This window comes from Anopheles marshallii, chromosome 3 (genome assembly GCF_943734725.1).
Source record: "Anopheles marshallii chromosome 3, idAnoMarsDA_429_01, whole genome shotgun sequence".
Lineage (NCBI taxonomy): Eukaryota > Metazoa > Arthropoda > Insecta > Diptera > Culicidae > Anopheles > Anopheles marshallii.
In genome coordinates, this window is record NC_071327.1 from 52,077,013 (window position 1) to 52,086,196 (window position 9,184).

Sequence of the window (9,184 nt, forward strand, 5' to 3'; positions counted from 1 at the left end):
ATAATCGTTTTCAGACCTTAATAAAACATATTTTCATTTTGAACAAAGGTAAAAAAAAACCGTTTGCGGAAAGTTTTAACGGATGCTAAAAACAAAACGGATTACATGTGAAAAAGCCGACCAGGAGACTATAAACAGCGCACAGCATATAAGATTTAAGACTAAACTTTCATTCAGAACCAGATGATCCTCGGTTTGAGCACGAATTTTGGAAGGGAAGAAGATTATGGTTTAATCAGCTTTGTATTTATTTGGATGCATAACATCGTAGCACGTTCGGTGCTTTTATCTCCAAAGGACTTGCTGGATCAAAGATAAGTGTTTATAATTTATTTTCAATCTTATAATATACGAGCGTACCTGACGTTGTAATCGTAGAATGAAAATTGAAAGCACATGTGAACCGGCTAAATACTACGGCTAAGTAATCTTCCGTTGCCGTGGAAAATAATTCAAGATAGGAAAAGTTATTCTGAAGCTCGTTTCACAACGTAGCTTTAGAAAGACACAACATAATCCTTCCGTATCTGTTCGTTGTATCAAACTAGCTGGGTAGATTGTGAAGATACATCAAATTGAATGCAAATTAGTTCTAGGAATAGGAAACAGTACACCTTTGGTAGTAGCTATACCAATATTTCCTTCTATTCAGGAAGTTCACAATTACTATCTTTAATTTGGAGAGAAAGCGTGAGCATTGCATGGAACGGAGCCCGGAAACGAAAGCCCTGTCACGAGCCATTTGTTATTGATGAAGCAGTTGGAAGCGAAAACGGCTAATTTGTAAGCATTGAAGTTCACAATGCTAATGAGTGCTTAAATTACTTTCACATAGATGCGCCTACTAGGATGCTGAAAGGTCGGTGAGAAATGATTTCTATAGGGAAATAATCTTTCCCTTTTCGTACCGTGCCCAACTACACGATGGAGACGCCTGGCCGCTGACAGCATGTAACTGGCTGCGTACCAACAGCCCATGGGGTTTGTCGGTATTGCAACACGGTTTCTAGTTGGTAGCACTTGCGAACGCGGGAAAGCTTGTATCAATGCTGACGAGCGTGAAACGACCTTCAGTGCCGATTCACAACCAATTCCGAAAGTTTGTCGAACCGAATTGTTGCCGCTGGATGTTTTCCACCTTTTCAGCCGAGCGTTACCGGTACCGGTTGGAGATGATCCGCGTAGCAGTATTCCCAAGCTGTTCCGTGCCTTGTTTCCTCGTCGACTTTACCAAACGAGGGATCGATTTATATGATGGCTATGAGGGCTGTAGGGCAGGGTTTCCTGTAAAGCAAACCTTGCAGAATATGGTCGGCACTGCTTTCTTCACGTTGTCCCGTCCATCCCCCCCGGTTGGCTGCAACGTGAAAATCTTTTTCACAAATTGAAATTTCGTTGCTTTTTCTGCTCCCTTGTTCTTTCCACTATTCTATCACTGAGCGTAAAAGAAGATCTCAGCGTCGTCAGCATCCATTTCCAGCTAGCCATTTCCAAGTCATGTCATGCGGTTCGCAAACTGGTGATGGAAAAACTAACCCAACCACAGCAAAAGCGAACAAAAAAGAAAGTTTTCTTCCACCGAGTCGAATGGACGGAACGAACGCGTGGAAGTATTGTGCGGAACATGCTGTCCCGAACATTGATGTTCACTCGCAAGTCAACGAATGACTATCGCGGGTTCTGGTTCGACGTGTCGCACTAGTTAGTATATGTGGCCGGGTGTTCGTATGTATGTGTGTGTGTGTGTTGCTGAAAAACCACACGCAAACCTGGTGGCAAATGGCGGCAAATGGTGCAAATGCTTTCCGGCGATGATCTTCGATGATATCGATAATAGAAAATTGCAAAAATCTGGTGACGTTGCGCAGCGGTTCGTGGGTAGCGTAGGTCAAAGGCTCGTCACCAGATGGGATGATGTTACCAGGGTGGATTGGAAAAGTTTCTCCATTTGTTTTTTTTTTCTCCTATTCCGTCACGGAGCGATGGATAGTGAGATTCAATGGAAAAAAGATGGTTGGAATTTTACGAAATGGAATCAATTATTTTTATATGTGTTGCTTTAAAAAATGCTTTAAAACATTAAAAGAGTTGTACTGTACATTAAATTTGTTATAAAACGAATTTTCTTTTTGCAAAAAGTAAGTTTAGTAAGTATTAAGTGGTCACCTTTATTGTAGCGCATGTCTCAAAAATAGTGGAAAGTAGTTTAAGTACATAATAATTACTATAGAAATTCAATGACGTCATCCCGTTGTGTTAAATCTCATTGTTTTTTTAACCAGTAGAAATTAATCCAGGATCGAAAGGTTGCTCTTTCCCACCGACCGAAACGAATACATCCCTTCGCTTGTCGACCACAGTGGACTTACGGAGACAGAAGAAACCAGCCTGTGCTGTGCTAGTTTGTCACGTGCCGCCTTAAGATTAAACTCTCAACCGACCGGAAGCGCGTGGCGAGAAAAATCGTTAGTGACAGTGTGGAGCACCATCAAACTTTCGGGACGGAAGTCGGATGGCAGCTGGTTTGCTGGTTGACCACTGCCAGTTCGTGGCAACAGCCCATGCGCTACATGAACCTGTTACCGGACTGTTCCACCGGGAATCGTTTCTTTGGCATAGCACGGGTGCGGAAGAAAGCGGTTAGTGAAAATTCCTCTTCAAGCACCGGTCGCTGTGAGCCGGAAACTGCCAGAAGTATTCCGGGTATCCCGGTGCGGAAAACCACCCCTTGCGAAGAGCTGTAGAACATTTGCGCTCGTTGCATTCGAGGCGGGTGCAGTGCTAAAGTTTTCTTACGTCTGCAGTTTTTCTACACAATTCCTTCCCTTGCGTTCGACCTTGATCGCATCAGTAGTTAAAGTCAACGTCCATCGGTATCATCCGTTCGGTGGTGTGGTAGCGCGGCGCCGAACATGGCGGAACGTTCTGGTAGTGGAAAATTTTACTTTCTACAAATGTTCCACCAATTTGCACCATCTTTACCGTTGTGCGCATTTGGAACATCAGCCCATTTTCTCATCATTTCCCATTACTTAGTAGCCTTTCGACTCTTGCAATCTTTGCGCTAGCAATTAGGCGAGTGAAGTGATGTGCTCGTTGAGAAAGATCGCATTTCATTGCAAGACATCCGATGCAAAGGATTATTCGGTGCCGTTCGTATCGCATTGAAAGGCTTATAGAACAAGATAAAAACATTTAGACCATAAAAGGATCATGATAAATTACTTCGCATGCTCTTTCATGGGTTGTCTTGTGAGATTAGTTTGGCAAGAGGTGTATTCAGTGTTAGTTCGTTACTATTTGCGGTGGAAAATATTCCTCCAAACCGCAGACAGACGAACCACCGACGTTGATAAATGATAGAACTTGGAGGTAAGTACGTGAGATGTCCATTAGAGTCCAAGAATGTTAAGAATTTGGTGTAAAACCTCCGGTTGAAGCATATAACGGAATGTATGGTGTGATGTAAAATACAAAATTATCTCTTTGCGAATATCATACCGGGTTTTAAGTATTGCAAATAGATAGAGAGTTTGCATGATGACCCCTATGGCTCATAATAGATATTCTCATGCTAGTTCAATCGTAGTTTAAAGTGGAATATCCCATTCATGCTAGATCAATAGCAAAAGCAATTTGGTATAGTTCAAACATTAATGGAATACTTCTCACTATCACTGACTTTCTGAATCAGATTCAAACTTAAATTCATCCAGCATTAAGCTTTCTCGGCAAATTTATTATTCATGCGTAAAGCTCATACACGGAGGTAAGCGGCATGTGGCCAAAACTTATTAAAGATTCCACATTCCACGGTAAATATTTCATTTCAACATGAAATAAATCGAATATGTTTCAAATTTTAACTCAACATCCTTGAAAAACACCAACTTAAATATTTGTACGGACCACCCCATACCCCACTTTGTATGGACCGAAATTAATCTACTAATACATGAAATCAGTTTATTGTATTGCTAAAACCTTATCAACGAAGCAAAATCTGTTTTACCTAAGACTATTATCATTACACTTTTCGAACGTATTTCACACTGAACCTTTCGGTACAGCGTTACTTAAAACTCTCCAGCCATCTTTTTTTTAGTCTCCATCGCATTCTGTGAAGCCTGTTCAACCCTTCACATAATCGCATTAACCCATTTGGCTGTCGTTTTTGCAGAGCTTTTTCTTTGTTCCTTATTACATCCAGCAGGAGACAACCAAACCCCATCGACCATCGCCGAAACAAAACAAACAAAGCCAGTCAGCCGCTGAGCTCCATCGGTACAGGATGGCCTCAGGGCGTTTCATCAAGGCCCAGTAGTGGTTGAAGCTGGAAAAAAAACACAACTCAGTGAACCACCGAAAATAAATCGCCCTGGTGCGCTGCTTCGCGTTCGGTAAAACGCGATGGATCGTTTACCGAGATCCGGCGCTTCGGTCGTCTGTTTTTGCACTGATTATTTCCTTCAGTAAGCGATTTGTCAGATTAGTGTCGCCGGCTACTTACTTCATTGCAGCATTTACGATGCACTTCCGTTGCCTTGCCGCCGAGCCGCTCGAACCCGCTGGACACGCCTTGTACTCCGCCCGGTTTGGTTTGGATGATGAGCGTTATCTGCCCGTGACCAGACCACGCGCAAAAGAATAGCGCCAGCTGCAACCACGTGAAGCACAAACAATCAAACTGGATGTATCGTGCTTCTCTTTTCTTTCTTTTGCACTTCCAGTGTTACGATGACGCTGTATGGCGCACGTGTACCAAGTGCACTGGGTGTGTGTTTCGGTTTTTTTATTTTTCGTTAATCTAATCCGATTGGTTTTTCAATCCGGATTGGAATGTGTTGAACTGCTTTCGCTGGAGCGCCCGTCTTTTGGAGCGGATTTTATTTCAATCCACTTAAACACCACCACCACCTACACAGTGGAACACACTTTTTACTTCAAACCGCAATGAATCACTTGCTGTAGAATGACATTTTTCCAAAATTCACAATAAAAAAGCACAGAAATATTATTTTTCCTAGCAAATCACACGCAATTAATCAAAATTCACTTGGCACTTGTTGCGGTGGGTATGCAAAGCATAATTTTCCTTCGCGGAAAATTGTACATTTCGCCACAAAAAAAAACACACATTACTGTTACAGCACCCTTTCACGGGGAACCATCTATCACACCACAAACACGCTGACCGCAACGAATGGGCCGTATTTCTATCATCGATTGCACTTGTTTTGTCGTTTGCACGATCTTTTTATGTAATGAAAAATTGTGCGGACACACGAAATAAGGCGCGAAAAACTAATCAAGTGTATAATATTCACTCGCCGATGAAAATCACGTCCCACGTCATGTAGGCAACCCGGAAAATAGCGAGAGCTGGCGGTGCGGTGGTGTCGGGAATGGGAGGGAATTTTTGGGAAATGAATTTTGAATGAAAATACCATCGAAACGAGCGCAAAAGTATCATTTTCCATTGGCGTTTTGAATTCAGCGGTATTGTGGCTACTGGTCCAGCTTGTTGTTTAGTTTGCTTTAAGCTATTAAATTCGATATTTTTCAATAAGTACACAATTTTACCTTGAATTAAGCAGAGATTCCATTTTGAAATTAAAATACGCCTTTTTAACTTTACATTTTACAAAATTTAATTTTCTAACTAAAAAAAATTGAAAAAATTGGAAACAATGCACCGTGCAAACCTAAAACTATATAAGCTTGTAGAAATATAGGGGAAAGAAATATTTCATTTAATTTTTTTATCGAATTGATTTCATTGTTCAATCAATGAATAAACAAATTAAAAACATCGTATAAAATCTAAATCGAAATCAATTATTCGTTTTGCTACTTCTTCTAAAATTCACTTTCACATCTTTGCAAACTCGTATTTTTAATGTCTATAATAATTTAATAACTTTGCACATAGTTATAACAAATAACAGCATTCTTCTGATCGCAATTTAAGCGAAGCCCCATGCTCCTCTATTCACGCACACACAGTATCGGTATAAATCATGAACTACCGACTTTTCATAGACAGGCGAGTCTATTCGTTACGCGCAAAGATTATTATCAATCTCGTCTCGGAAATAGAATCAAAATATAGAAACCTTTCCATTCCTCCTGCGCCACCCGCCCTCGCCATCCCTCCCTCTTCCGCACCTCACCCCACCTAATGCCTATCGGACCTTTCCGAATGTGTGCGCATACATGTTTGAGTGCGTGTACGCACTTAATGGTATAAGCGGGCGGCCAAATAAATTCCGCCTGACCAACGAGAACCAGGCACGTCTTCGCATGCATGGTTGATGAGAATTTTCCCCCGCAAAACGTTTTCTTCTGTTCATTTCCGACTACCTCCCTCGCTAGCTCTAATTAATTTCCACCGGCTGCACACTGCCGCCCGTACTTGCTATCATCGGAAAAAATTGATTCGGTTTGCTGTTACGGAATGTTTGAGAACATGGATCCGAGATTACCATTTGCCACTTTCGGTATGATCAGCTAAGAAAATTTGGGACTTTGATTAGGGTGTTTTTTTTTGTTTCCTTTTGTTTCGTCGAACCTCGTCCCAGTTTCCCGAACAACCATGAAGGGAGCGTCCCCTTTGTTCACAGCCAATTTCACATTACATGCCGTCGATTTGATTACAGGGAGCGCGAGATCGTTTTCCTTTCCAACGAAAGTGTGGCCTGTTCCGCAAGACACACATACTAACACAAAGGGGAAAAGCATGTACACACGATAGCAATTATGAATAGGAAGGACGTGAGAAATGGTTCTGCTAGGAAGTAAGGGTGGCATGTACAGAAGTTAATGTTTTCCGACCCCCTGTATTGGCTTTTCTCTGTTCCGGTTCCGATTTCGATTCCGCTTTGTATACATTCTTCTGCTGCACAAACACACACACACACCGACACGCCAAAACATTGATGAATCGAACAACAATCATGACAAGCATGCCACCTGCCCACCACCTTCACCCACTTCCCATCCGGTACAGAACTATCCTTTCGCCACAGCGGAAACAGACAACTTGCAACCTCATCGGGAAGCGGCTGTAGCATTGGAATCGGAATAAAATCGCCCGGAAAAACACGGCAGAAAACATGCAATCATGCGGTGGAGCCATCCAGTGTCCACCGCGAAGTACAAGCGGTACAAACATTTGCACAACACAACACAACCAACACTGCACACGCACACACACACATAAACACTTCACTTTTGCCGTCAGTCAAATTTCACTTTTCCTCCCAGGCCCAAGAATCGGACCGGGGGAATCGGATGTTGTGGCGCAGAAAATGAAAAGGCACGGCAATGGACATGACATGTGCTGCAATTTAGAAAGCGCACGGTCGCTGGAAATTATGATGCCGGCCAATTTCCTCGATAGAAAATTCTGTTGATTTTTCCCATCTACTACTGTCGGCCGTAACGGGAAACACAACTGTCAGATTATCCGTCCGGGATTTTTCACACGCCGCCGTGTAGTAGAGGCAGATTTCCCGTGCACAAAACCCCGTGCGGAAAGCAAAAACGTGTTCCGTACCGAAACGTACATGCGGGTTGCGTGATTCGAACGCGAGCAATCGTACACCAACCGACGCAGCGACACAGGATCCGTCCGGAACGGCGGATGAAGATGAACTGAGTGAGTGTGTGAGCTGAGAATGTTTTATGCTGCGGAATGTTTGCTGCGTGAACCGGCGCACGGTGAGCAATGGTGAGATGTGAGTGGGGAGCGTTATTTAAATTTGAGAACATGTTGATAACAAGAGCGATGTAGCTTTGACAGGGAATTGTAAAAAGGAATTAAATTACACAAATATTAATAATTACGATCTTCAAAATGTAATACAAAGTACTCTCTTAGTAGTAGTGCTTAAACATTGTTAAAAAAATAGAGAAGGAATCGTTTACACTCACTATGCTTTTCAAAGAGCGCTGATTTAGGAGTAGAGAGCAAAACGCTCCGGCTGAGCGCAAACGGAACCGGTTCCGTCGTGGATGTTTACGGAAAGGTGGAAGAAGCGAATGTGGGTGACGAGTAGCGTGATGCTAAAAATGCCGGCTGTACCATTGTGTGGTGATAGCAACCAGCATAGCAACCGCGTGTCCAATGTTTATGTTTTGCTCGCGGTTCTCACGCAGCGTACGGAACTCACCTGGAGGTGATGCTGCGCTAACTTTAGGGAGAGAAATTGGATCGCACACGCCGAGATTCAACGAGATGGACACGGGAGGAAGTATTCAATGGCTTACTTGAAATTCGTATTGGAGTATTATAAACCATTTCAAACGCCAATTGTTCCAATTAAGCTTATAACTCTGCCGCTGTCGATGTGCTAACAACAATACTCATCTATCTTCTTTATATTAAAAATAATTGCTTCCGCAGGATACACATTCAACTATGATAAAAAATGCCTTATTTTTTTTAATAAAAATCCAAGCTTTATAAACTTATTGGTAAACATGTCATGTCAAATCAACAGACAGTCGAATATCAAAGTTACAACTCAAGGAGTGAACATGCTCCTTTTCAAAAAGTTTCAACAATTTTCGACAGCATGTATCAATTTTGGTCTCTGTGTGAAACCATGGTGATTTTTTTTCTAATTTTATTTCCATGTGTGACGCTTAAGGACACTTTAATCGTGGCATTGGAATAAACAGAAAAAGGTGTATACATTTATGTACTAAAATGATTATTTTTTTACATTTGCTTATGTACAATCAATTAATTACTGAATTCTATAAGGTGGCTTTTGTTTTCAAGAAATTTTATGCGAAAGATGCTCAAATTTGAAACGAAAATTTAATAAAATATTGAACGTTTTAGACGTCAAACCTTCCGGTCAGGCCGGTGTCACTACTCTGTCGCCGACGATTTTGTCACGCGATTTGTATTAAAATCGTTTGATTGTTGTCTTCGACAAAAATACGTTCGATACTACTGTAAACGGGAAGATCTACTTCAAGGAATGCCTCCAAATGTGTCTGCTTTTTTTATAGAAACAATGGCTCCAATACATTATGTCCAGCGGTTACATTTTTTGTTTCAACACCACTGGAATTGTCCCAAATTTGACTCGTGAGATACCAGTTTCAATTATTGTCGTTTGGCGACCAAAATCTGGTGGTAAATTTTGGGTTTCATTAAATTTAGGCTTAA